Source organism: Beta vulgaris, chromosome 9 (genome assembly GCF_026745355.1).
Source record: "Beta vulgaris subsp. vulgaris cultivar EL10 chromosome 9, EL10.2, whole genome shotgun sequence".
In the NCBI taxonomy this organism is placed as follows: Eukaryota; Viridiplantae; Streptophyta; class Magnoliopsida; order Caryophyllales; family Amaranthaceae; genus Beta; species Beta vulgaris.
The window spans coordinates 3,639,490-3,653,566 of NC_079210.1; positions in this window are offsets into that span (position 1 = coordinate 3,639,490).

Genomic DNA, 14,077 nt, shown 5'->3' on the forward strand with positions numbered 1-14,077 from the left:
TAAGTGAGTTTTAAAATATCTCAATGCATGATTATAAAATTTTAAATCACAAGTTAATATTCACCACCATGATATTAGGTTAAACTTCAGAAAAACTTACCATGATTTTAGGTTAAATTTCTTAAAAACTAAAATTTATAAAACAAAAAACTTCCCATGCAGTTTGCATGGGTCAAAAAAACTAGGCCAAGGGCAATCTCTATCTCATATTGGTTGTTCCTACTTCCTATCAAGTTTCAAAGGAGACAATTTTCGTTGGTTGTTTGCTTTGCAATGACAATTAATAAAAGCCAAAGGCAATCTCTATCTCATGTTGGTTTAGATTTTCCTAGGCCGGTTTTCAGCCGTGGACAAATTTATGTGACAATTTCAAGAGTTACGAGCAAAAAAGGATTGAAGATTCTAATATGTAATGAAGATCGAGCGAAGTCGAATATTACCACTAACGTGGTGTACAAAGAAGTGTTTCAAAATGTTTAGGTATTACTGATTATAGTTGCCTAGCTAATTTCTTAATGTAAATTATTTTAATGATATTTATGGAAATTGTTATATATTAATTTTAAATTCATCACTCAAGTATATAAAGTTCACCTTATTAACTTTCTTTCGAATAAAATAGCTATTAAATCTGTTACTAAATTGATGATACCTTTTTATGTATCCTAATATTATCACATCTGTGTTGTATATTAATTTGTTCAATGATTTTAGCCAAAAAAAAATACTGAAAAGTTCCCGTGCAGTTTGCACGGGTCCAGAAACTAGTATCTATACTAATATATTAAAAGGCGTGCGAAAGAACGTTTATGTGCCACGTGGCACTCTCCTCAAATTTCTAATGCAAATGCTTTATGTTCATGTATACTCCTCACTCTTAAAAAAATGTGTAAGCGAAAGGAATCGAACACGTGACCTTTGAAATGAAAAGTAAGCGCTTAACCATCAATACACTATGACTTTGTTGTTTAATGTTTGAAATAAAATATGATAAAGTCTTGTAATAATTGTAGTTAACTAAAAGACTTAACAAGTATATACTCCCTCCGTTTTTTTATTGCTACATTTATGCCATGTCACTTTCAAATTAGAGTGTATGTTTTGATCCATTTAATGTATAATAATGAGAAAACGTGAAAAGTTGTATTTTTAGGTCGAAAAAGAGAAAAACAAATATAAACGTATCAATTTATGGTGTGCCAAATAGGAAAAATGTAGAAATTTTAAAAAAAAAACAACCATTTAAGGAAAATGTACGAATTAAAAAAACGGAGAGAGTACATCTTTAACAATCTTATTACGTAACTTCCAAGAGAATTTGATGTCATATTCTCTTACCACAATTCTTTTTAAGGTATTGTTTTCAAACTCAAAGCTTTTTTTTTTTTTACTTATCACGTCGTGACGTGAATTTTTCAATTTCTTAATGGATAAATTAAAAATTACAAAAAGTAGCAGAATAAAATATGAAATATAAAATAATAACATATTTGTTTATTGTAACTGACCCGAGGCATCGCCCGGGAAAAAAAACTAGTTTAGATATAAAACCCGTTTTCTTGAACTGAGAGAAATTGAACTGAACTAATAAATTAAACTAAACTGAAATCAACTGAACTGGGCTGAACTGGATTAAGAGAAACTGAATTGTAGAGAGAAATTGAACCGAAACGATCCGAAAATAAATCCATAAGAACAGGCCTAATTATTAGTGAACAAAATTTTAAGCCCTAATCGTAATTATTCTTTTATTAAACAAGTTTAAAATTTCAAGATATTACATTACCATTAATCAAACGAGTCGTTAGAACATGTTATTTGGTTCAAGTCATGGAATTGGTAGAGTATGAAATCTAATTCAAGGTATACGATGCATGATCGTGCATCTACAAAGCAAGCCAACAGTCACGATATTTCGCATGAAATGCACTATGAAACTACGGAGACTTGGGGGCTCGTGGGCGTCTATGGAGGAGTAGTGATTTTTCGGAAAGATATAACTTTTAAACAAATACTTTTTAGAACTTTTTTTCTATGTAGTAACTAGTAAGACATGTTATGTTGAATTTTTTTTGTCATTTATTGAAATATATTCAATCATAAAAACAGTATAGGACCTATTTTTCACGCTTCGCCTAGGACCCATAAAATGTCAAGAACAGGGATGGTAATGTTTCATATGAAGTTTGTATGTCTTATAGTGATATTGTATGACTTATATATGTAATGAATTGCTTCTGTCAAATTCCTCATTATATGACTTATTATAATGGTAACGTTTGTTGAGGTAATTACATCAAGTTGTGAGAAAATAAAATCAACCAAGACATAATTCATATCAAGTTGTGAGAAAATCATACCAACCGAAATAGAAATCATATCGAAGATTGAATCATAGCACAAGTTATTAGTTTCATGTTAATTAAAAAAAAAACATAACATAACGTATTATGTTACTATATATGTATAGTTTATTTGAGATTGTATTATAGTTCCAACAATCTTATAAAAGTTGCATTGAATTGTGTGTCCCATTCAACTTTTCCCCCCCAAAAATACAATTGTTTATTATAAGAACCCGTGTTTATATATTTGAACCTTATTATTATCGAATCAACCCTTGTTTGTGTGTTTGAAACCCATATTTTTATTAAATCAACCGTTGTTTGTGTATTAAATATGCAAATTACACAATTACCCCCGTTAGCGGGCAAAGGTGCCCTACTAACTATTAGCGTTTTATCACTCCTTAGTATTATAGACTATTACATAATGAACGAGATGATAGGGTGTGTAACAAGTTTATAACGAGATAATTCTTTAATTCGATAATAGTTACATTGAACGAGTTTATGTGATTATTACCAAAGAAACAATTAGAAATGTGACTATTGCCGAACAAATGAGTTAAGATGTGACTATTATCGAAGAAACGAAATTTAACATTATTTATCATTGAAGAAGCTAATCATATCATAACATCAGTCAATCATATCTAAATGGGGAGGATTTGTGTCCTCATTTTATCATCATAAATTCATCATGTTTTTTTAGAATGAAAGTTCAGGGTTGACTATTCTTCAAGGAGTTAAAAGGTTAGTATTTCACCCGAATAAATGAAGGAGAGTGAACGAGTAACAATTAGTAGCTAACAAGTAACAATTAGTTGCTAATAAGTAAAAATTAGTAGCTAACAAGTAACAATTAGTTGCTAATACGTAACAATTAGTTGCTAGAAAGTATTTCATGTCGTTGTAAAGGTAGCTAATGCATATCCTTAACAACCATACAAATTCTTATCATAATTCAATGCATATCATAATTCATATCAGAGTGGGGTGAAATTATATCCATCATTGATTGAATCATATCAGATTTTAGTCGATCATATTATGTTCTTACTTATTTTCATAAGTAATCACTGGTCCAACCATCTGGGAAGTGGTGAGTATGCATGTTATCTTCTAATATTTGTTTTGGTCATTAGAGTTGTTTTTAAATATTGAGATTGTAATTTATTTTTCAAGATTTGGACTTATTTGTCGATTTGGTATGAGTTTATTATAATGTGATATGGTTCAGTAAGGTTTTTTTATACGAACTCAATCTGTCATATGGTACTTAACTCTTATTTTGATTCACTCATAAATGTGATATGTTTCACTCGCTTGTGATAAGATTCAATCATTTTTTGGATAATGATATGATACATTTACTAAACTTGTAGTTCACTAAATATTTAAAAAAGGAGCCCTCAATTTGTGATATGATTCACTAAATATAAGATATGATTCACTCAATTTGTGACAAAATTCAACCATTTTTTGATATGAGTCCATCAACTTGTGATATGATAATGTTGTGATTTACTAATTTTTTTTATAAAGGCTCCAATTAGTGACGCGATTCACTCAAACTCTCATATAAAATTTCATGCTATAATATGACTAAGTCATCTTGTGATATGTGTAATTGAAATTTTAATAGGACTCACTCGCTTTAATATATGAATGGATCTTATTCTACTCAATTACTAATTTGATTCGCTTAATATATTATATGGTTATTAGTTTATTAGACTAGTAGCTAAGAGGTGTTTCACTTAATTGCTAAGGTAACTAATAAGTAACACCTTAAGCATTTTAACTCATATCACTCCATATTAAACTCATATGAAAATAAGAATTAACAATTGGTTACTAATAAGTAACAATTAGTAGCTAACAAGTAACAATTAGTTGCTAATAAGTAAGAATTAATAGCTAACAAAAAGTAACAATTAGTTCCTAATAATTAAGAATTAGTGCATCTCAAGTTTTTTTTTATCGAACACGAGTTCACGATAACTTTTGTAACTTACAAAATGAACTTTGAATATAGTAAAATATATTTCTAAATGTTACAAAAGTAACTACTCCATCCGTTTCAAAATATAACTCGTTTAAGGTTAATGAATAGAGATTAAGAAATGATGAATTTTATGAAATGAGGATAACAAGTCACCTGAACTAGTTTTAATTACCCGTTGAAAATAAATGTTAAAAAAAAAAAATAATTGCTCCTTTCCACGAGCTTTTACATTCTACCATTACTCCCTTTCTCTCTCCTCTACAAATGTCTATCTTTTCATCTTCCTCATCTCTACCGAAATATGTAATTAGAGCAAATTTCAAACGAAATTCAAAATTTAAACAAATTTAACTTACCCGCTTAGATTGTCCATGAAATTTTCATCTTCAAAAAAATTTAAAATTTTTCCTCTCATGAATTTACATATAAATATGACGCTAATAAGTCCGCAAATCACCAAAATATGAAGTTTCCTCTACCAGATTTTAATTTGCTTTCCAATTCCAATTTACATGAGCCATTATCCGATCTTATTCTTGATATAGTTGAGCCATTGCCCGATCTAAATCTTCGTCATGAAGATGAAGTTGATATAGTTGAGCCATTACCCGATCTAAATCTTGGTCATGTAGATGAATTTGCTCATTTATTTTATGATGAAGATGATATAGTTGAGCTATTACCCAATCTCAATCTTGATCATGAAAATGACTTTCATCATTTGTTTGAGGATGAAGATGAAGTTGTCCAGTTTGTTGATGATGAACTTGATTTCATGGACGGTGATGGCGATCCTAATTTCAGCCCAAATGGAGGTAAAATTACTGAATTTTATTAATATGTTTGTCCTATTAGTTGTTGATGATGAAGTATTCGTTATGGGTTTTTTATTCGCAAATATTATATTGAAATAAATCTTGCACCTAGATGGACTCTACTTTTGGCTTTTTTTATTACCATCATCTTATATAGTCATATGTTTTGCTTTTGTGATCCTTGGCATAAATCAATTCCTTGGCATGATATAAGTGGAATTGTTATAAAATCTAATCAAAACCAATATATAAATATATTAAAGGTTGAAAAGTCATGGTATTTTGTTTTCTACTTGTGTTGCAGTTGATGTAATTGAACAATTAGTGAACATTGTAAATTTATATAAGTTGAAGCCATATTATAATTAATTTAATAATAATCTTAATTGATGGAGTATTGTACTTTTTTCACTATATTAAAAATGCATGCAAATCAAAGTCATTTTTTGTGTGTATGTTAAAATTGGTTTGTTCATTGTTTCATGAGTAAATTGATTTGTGTTATTTTTTCTTTGATTGATGAATAACATCAAATGTTAAGTGATGGAATACAAAGTCAAATCAATGATACTCGAACTTGATCTTGGACGTGTGCATGATGTACCTCTTCGTAAACGAACAACTCTTCATTCCTTAGCATATGCTTTGGAAACAAATGCAACCACATTGTGGAGGCTTTTGAAAGCTGGAAAAATAAAAAGACATTCAAATGCCAAATGCCATCAAGTTTTCTTTGACGGAAGAATATAAGAAATCTCGAATACAATTTTGTCTTTCAAAGCTTGAAAATAGTAGCATACCACATGATCCCATTTTTAAGGGGATGTATAACATCATTTATAATGACGAAAAATGATTTTATATGACAAAAAAGATCTGAGACTTATGATCTATTACCCGAGAAGAAGATCCTTTGCGCACTACTAAAAGCGAAAAATTTATTGGGAAAGTTATGTTTTTGGCTGCAACCGTACGTTCAAGGTTCGATTTAGAAGATAATGTAATCTTCTTTGGCAAAATAGGGAAATTTTCTTTTATCGATATACAACCAGCACAAAGGAGTAGTTCAAACAGACCCGCAGGAACAATGATCACAAAGCCAATGACTTCGGTGACTAGACAAGTAATAAAGGAAACATTTATTTCCAAACTCTTGCCGGCAATTAAGAGAAGATGGCTAAGAGAGTTTGCAGGAGAGACAATATATGCTCTACAAGACAATGCAAGAACTCATTTCGATCCTAATGATCCAGAAATTCGCCAAGCTGCTTCAGAACTTAGCCTCGATATACGTATAATGTGTCAACCTCCAAGTTCTTCAGATTTGAATATATTAGACCTTGATTTTTTTTAATGCTATTCAGAGTTTACAACACAAAGAAGCAACTAAGAATATGAAAGAGCTTACAGTGGCCGTCGAGAAAGCATTTGATAATTATCCGGCAAAGAGGTCGAACCACACATATTTCTAACACTGCAATCAGTAATGATAGAAATTTTCTGAGTAGAAGGTGGACAAAAGTATCGTACTCCACATATGAAAAAGTTGTCATTGGAAAGGATTGGTCAACTACCATCTCCGTTGAAGTGTGATCCTCAATTAGTTTGAAGCGGCTCGAACCTATTTTGGCCTTGGAATAGTGGAAATTGTAGCATAATATCATAACTATATGTATTTTGGTTATTGTTGTTAATGCATTGAGTTACTTTTTTAATTTTTTTTTATTATTACTCTTTGTCGTTTAATAACAATGAAATTTTACCTTTTGAATTTGTTTTGCACCTTCATAATTCAACTCATACCATCATAATTTAACTCATGATATATTTTCACAATGAAGCATTTGTTTATATGGTAAATGTATCCACTTCATACCATCATAGTTCAACTTATGATATATTTTCTCTTTCTTCATACCATCATAGAGCAAACAAATAAACGGAACATGAAAGTTTATAAAGCATGAAATTTTGAACTCTACCAAAAGGTAATGTTTCTAGTCTTTTTTTTCTAATATTTTTTTCTAAGTAAACCACCATCACTTTTTCCATCCATTCCATAGAGGAACTAAAATACGTATCATGTCTTCAACTAAGGTTTCATAAGTAGAATTTTTCCAAAATGGCGTGTTGTCATCTAATCCCTAATCATGAGCTACCTCTCCAATTGATTCTTCAAAAACAATGGAGTCCTTAACAATTTCTTCTGAATCCATAGATTTAAGAACAATTTCACCCAAATAAATCTTCAAAATCAATTGTTTCTTGAGAGGGTAAGTCAAGGACAACCTCCCCAATTAAATCTTCAACTATCTTTTCCATTTTCATGGAGTCTTGGACAATTTCCCCAACTGAATCTTCAACTATCTCCTCTATTTCCATGGAGTCCTGGACAAAATTCTCATTTGAATCTTCAATCACTTCTTCAATTGAATCTTAAACCCTCACATTTGAATTTCTAGAAAAAATATCCATTAAAATCACTAAAAAAAATGTTTTTAGGTGACTAGAGTTCCATCCCCTAGCAACGAGTCCAACGACACGTCGACACACACACCTCACGCCTAACATTTTCTCCCTCTCCCTCTCTCAAGGAAAACCCTAACATTATTCAAACACCTCACGCCTCGAGCCGACGCTAGCCACCGCTCACCGCCGATCAAGTGACCGCAGCCACCGCCCACCACCGATCAGGTAAGTTCTTTAGATTTTTTTTTGTTTTTCAATTTTTCATTTCTTCTAGTTTGTGAATGTTTTTTTCGCCCTTCTTCGATTTTCAGTTTTTTTTATTGTATAATTTATGTTTTGGTTTTGTGTCTATACTTATAATTTAGACTTTAAGTTGTGAATTTGTGATTGCAAGGTTCTCCATTTCATTCATCTTGCTATTTTCAATTTTTTTCAGTTTAAAATTTCTGCATATTAGGTAACTTTTAGGAACTTCGGGTGTGAGTGAAAACAATTAAATTTCTGCCTAAAGTTTGTGTATGGGTTACCTATTTCAGGTTTGTGTATGTGTTTGCAGAAATTGGGGAATTTTGATTGGATTTTAAGAGCATCTACAATGGGTGGGTGGGTTTTTGTTGGTCTTTGTAGTTTTTCCATTCTCTCTCCTTTCCTCCTTCTTACACCTCACATCCCACTAACTTCCCACCAACTCATCTTTTTTTCTCACAATGGCTAGACTAGTTCTACTTGGCTTTTCTAATTCTCTCTCTTACTTTTGGTATACTCCATCATATACTCTCTTTCCTATTGAAAATGTTCTTATTCTTATATAGAGTAGATAATTTTTATTCATGTTTTAATTAGTAATATATTAATTAATTTATATACATTTTGAATAATTTTAGGTAGGAGAAACTTATTAGAAAGAAAAGTAGGTTGTGAAAAAATATGATAACATATATCAAATCTAGGCTCAATTTATAGATAATTTTTTTTATAGTTGTAATGTAATTTTTTTAAAAAAATTATAAGCTGGTTTTATTTACTTTAAAACAAAAAAACAATCTTGTAAAAAAAAAAAACAGCAACAATAAAGCAATATTGATACATATGGCAACACCCCATTTGTTGTTATGCACACCATCCAAGGCATGGTTGGTCTAGAATTCCAGACCAACCAACTCCAAGGGCCAATTGCTCCAATGGTAAAGCTACGTAAAGCTAGCTTTACTTTTTGCTAGACCAACCAAAACCAACCCCATTGCTCATGCTCTAAGTTGTGGGTAGTCAAAGATTAAGAGTGAGAAGAAGAACAGAAAAAAACCCATGATAAAAAGAAGATAAAATGTCTTGGAAGAGCAGAGGATTTAATCCAGCTTCAAATAATGTAGTTTCTCGGAAATTAACACTTTTACTTTGCGTAGGATGTTTTTGTTTACGCCCTCCTTAAGTTTACATTGATGTATCTATGACTTTACCAGCCAATAACCATTGTTAAAGATATTCCATTTTGAGTCTTTTAAAACTTTTGGAACTTGAAACCTGGTTATACTGATGAATCAGTGGCGGATCTAGAAAATTTATTTGGTGGGGTCAAATAGTTAAATTTATAAGAGAACACACCAAAGTCTCAAAAATTATATGAGATTATATGATATATATGTAGGATACATTTGTATATGATATATGATGGTACAAGCTTATATGATATATAGGATGTCCATAGAATAATTGATAGTTATAGATTGTAATTCACTCCCCTAAAACTGTATGATGTATACTTATATTTTGCGTTTTAGTTTTGTGTTTATACTTATAATTTAGACTTTGAGTTTTGTGTTTATAAGATGTATACTTATGGTTTGAGTTGTTAACCAAGACTTAGTCTTCATCGTTTTTTAACTCAGATTATCATTCTCGTCAAATGAACAAAGTTGTGCAACAATTTTTTCATTGAAACAAGATTTGGCACAATGGATTATTTTTCTTGCAACGTAAGATATATTTTATAATAATTGATTAATATATGCATTCTAATCTTCATATTACATACTTATGAAATAGTTAATATATGACTTATATTAATCATGTAATTTCATGTAGATGGAAAGCTCCCAATCCAAATCTACTCAAACCCTCTCGGATGCTGCTAGGAGGACAAATTTGGATGAGTTGTGCAAGTGCTTGCCTTTGTAGAAGAAACTAGTGGAGGGACGCAAATATCTCGTTAGGAAAAGTAAGAGAAAATCACAATATTGGGATTTCTATATTGAGTACTTAGAAGATGGAAAGTTACGAGCCGAATGTAAGTTTTGTGATAAGATTTTTGCTGCTGATGGTAGTTTAAATGGTTCTAAAAATGTTAAGAATCATGCTGATAAGTGTCTTGCTATTACGGTTAACAAAGATAAAGGTAAAGAAAAACAAAGTGAGTTGTTCTTTCAGCTTGTAGATAGAGATGTGGAAAATGAGAATGGTGAAAGAAAGTTGAAGTATGGAACTGTGAATTTTAAAGAAGTTAGGGAAACATTAATTCGTATGATTATAATTGATAAACTTCCTTTTAGATTTATTGAGAAACTAGGCTTTAAGAGTTTCATCGGTGTTGTTTGTCCTGGATTTCATATTCCATCACGTATCACCATTGCTCGTGATTGTCTTTAACTTTATCATAGTAAAAAAACAAAGTTGAAAGAAATGCTTAAGAATTAGAATTTATGTGACAATTGACACTTGGACATCAATACAACAAATTAATTACATGTGTCTCACTGCCCATTTCATTGATAATGATTGAAAATTGCATAAAAAGATCATTAACTTTAGTCCAATTTATAGTCACAAAGGTGAGGCTATTGGAAAAGCGGTTGAACATTGTTTGGAAACTTGGGGTATTGAAGATAAACTTTTCACGGTAACGGTTAATAATGCTAGTTCTAATGATGCTGCTTGTGCACACCTTAGGAGAATGATTCAACGAACTGGATGTGTTAGTGATGGAAAATATTTGCACATTAGATGTATGGCTGATCATATAATCAATCTCATTGTGTGGGATGGTATTAGAGAATATGGTGCGTGCATTGATAGAGTTAGAAATGTCGTTAAGTATGTGACAAATTCTCCTGTAAGAATACAAAGATTTAAGGAACTTGTTTCAAAAGCTAGCATAGAATGCAAATCTTCTTTGTCTTTTCATGTCCCCACCCGTTGGAACTCAACCTTTACAATGTTGGACACTTCTGTGAAATTTCAATGTGTCTTTAATGGATCATCTCTACTCGATGGAGTGAATTTGAAAGATAATGAAAGGCCCCCTGAACTTAATGATTGCAAAAAAGTGGGGAGGTTGGTAGTGTTTTTGAAAGGGTTTTACTTATTAACTCGTTGCATTTTTGGTTCTCATTACGTGACTAGTAATAAAGGCTTGTTTGAGATTGCTCTTTTATATGATATGCTTAACAAATGGGAGAAAAGTGACGATGAAAATTTAAGAGCTATGGCCTTTTCAATGAAGAATAAGTATGATACGTATTGGGGGGATGTTGAGAAGATGAATAAGCTAATTTATGTTGCTGCAATACTTGATCTGCATGCTAAGATGGCGGTAGTTGAATTGACACTTAGCGACATTTATGGTAAAGAAAGAGGCTCCATACTTGGTAATGATGTGAAAGAGTTTGCTTACTCTCTATTTGATAAGTATAGGAGATTGTATGCCACTTTTGCTCCTCAAAGTGCACAAAGTAGTGATAATATGTCACTTGACTCGAATGATGATGATCAAATGCAAGATGGACATGATTAGATGAAAAACCTTAGAGATCAAGGTAAAAGGTTGGAGGGGTCAAGTGGACATGTAAGGAGTGAGTTTGAGAGGTACTTAAATGAACAACTAGGGTCAGAGGAAGAAGACATTGATGCATTGTCTTGGTGGAATAGAGATGGACATTGATATGTCACATTTATATATAGTTTTTAGATGCATTTTGATTGCATTTAGAACTCCTTTAAGAGCATTTAGGTGTATAATGGAATGAATTACGTAAGTTGTGCTCTACTACTCCCCGTTTGCGTGTTTTGATCATTTTCAGGTTACTTTGATGCAAATTGATTATGATTATCTAAGATCGAGCCTATTAATCATTGAAGATGAATATATCTTGCACAAGGATCACAATGCATCCTTTCGGGACAATTTCGAGTAAGAATGAAGCAAAGAGTTAGTGAAAGAAGTGTCAAAACTGACACATATTCACTATTTTGACCATAACGTTTTATAGAAAATTGATAATCAAGAAATTCCAATTGGGTTGGAAACTAGACTTCAAGGGCTTTCCAATGATAGGTCACACTCCCAAATCCGACTTCTGGTTTGAGAGATACAGCCTTCGCAAGTTGACGCAAAAATCGCAGTTTTCTCGCCCGGTCGACCGGGCGTAAATAATGAAATTTTCACAGGATGCAAGGCATGTTCGCTCGGTCAAGCGGGCGAGAAAAGAGCCAAAATCACCGCCGCCCGACCGAGCAGTTACTCGGGACGCGTTTTTTCGGTTTTTTAGCCGGTTTTGTAAAAAGTATAAATAGGTTTTTAGTATTTTCGATTAGACTATCTTATTTTCTACGTTTTGAGGGCTAAATACTTACTTTCTCTCTCTCTACCTTGTGTTAACTTTTGATTTGGAAGATTATAAAGATCGTTGATTTCGTTTTCGTTGTTCTTCAATCATTCGGTATTCTTCTCTACTTAGTTTAATTTTATGAATTCGTTTACTTTAATTATGTTTATTGTGTTTATTATTATCATGAGTGAGTAATCTATTTTTAGGGCTTAGAGAGGGAAGCCATGTTTATACCTTTTTTATTGTGATTTGATGTTCTTCAATAATTGGATTGAATTAGAATAATTCCTGTTGATTTGTTATATTTGTTTAATTCATGTAATTGCGCAATATCATGAGTTATGTTTAGCTAATAAGAATCAGAATCGAAAGATCGTATTCATTAGAGGCTTGTTACAATAGGTAGATTTGATTATGTTGAGCGACCGTACTGGCATATGTTAATCTAAGAGTTGTTAATGCTTGACCAAGGATTAACGAAATACTTTATTTATTCAAACCTCAATCCAAGTGTTGTTGAACTATATTATATTGATTAAACTGGTATAATCATGGTGGACCGATCGATTACCCTAGGCTTTTAATTATTTGATAAATTTCCATTTTTCTGCGTTCTAGTTTATTCTAGTTTAGTTATTAATTCTTCAACCATTTCCTCTCTCGAAGTAGTTAGATAATTGAACATAAATCTGTAGAACTCCTCTCCCTGTGGATCGACCCGTATTTGTCAGTTTCTGCTAAACAGACATCGTGCACTTGCGGTATATTTTAAAACACATCAGACATCGATATCCTATTGTTTCATGCATGGCACGAGATATACTAGTTGTTCCGTTATCTACACACTAGTGGAAAAAAGCTCATCTGATGCGGTCAAAATCGGGCTTACTAATGTGATTTTGGTTCGCATCAGATGGGCCGGCAGCAGCTAAGCAAAAAAACTGATGCGGTTTTCCGCAATAACCGCATCAGATTGTGGGTGTGTTGAAAAATAAAAAAAAGTTGCGCGCTGTAACCAAAGAAGGAAACGAAACCAAAACTAAAGTAATGGAAGCCAAAATATGTAGAGAAATTGAACAGAATTCTGAATATACAAAATTAGTAAATAATGAAACTATAAATTAGAGAGTGATTTACAAAATCACCAAACCAAAAATTAACGGAAAATGACAACTAAATTACATTATAATTACAAAAAAACAATAAAAATACAAACAAAATTCCAAGATAATTGCAAAAAACAACACCAACTAAACGAAACAAAAACTAAACAAATTGAACAAAAATCCACCAAAAACTTATACAACAATATAACCAAAAAATTATAACAAAATACCGAAATTAAAAAATAAAAATAAAGTGAAACCCGGATCTAGAAAATAATCTCAAAATAACAATGAAAATAAAAAATCAGAAATGAAATTATAAACTTAAAACTAACCTGTTTGGGCCCATTTCTTGGACCAGCCCACCTAGGGCAAAGTTACTAAAATGCCCCTACATCTAGGGAAGCCATCCCTCCACCAGCTGGAGGTGACCAAAATGCCCTCATTTATTGGGGCTCCTCTCCTCTATAAATAGGGGTTGTCTCACCAGACAAAGGTACGCGACTCTAAGCTGCCAAAACCAGAGCATCTCTCTCTACATTGATCCCTTTCTCTCTCTACCTCATTCATTTACTGACTTGAGCGTCGGAGGGGCGATCCCGGGACCACCCCCGGGTAGGCTAACCTTACCTTTTGCAGGATTCCGATGTACGGATAACGGAGCTCAGGCGTACCTTCTTGGGGCCCATATCAAGTTTCTCAGCACACATCAACACTTATGATCACCCTCAATTTC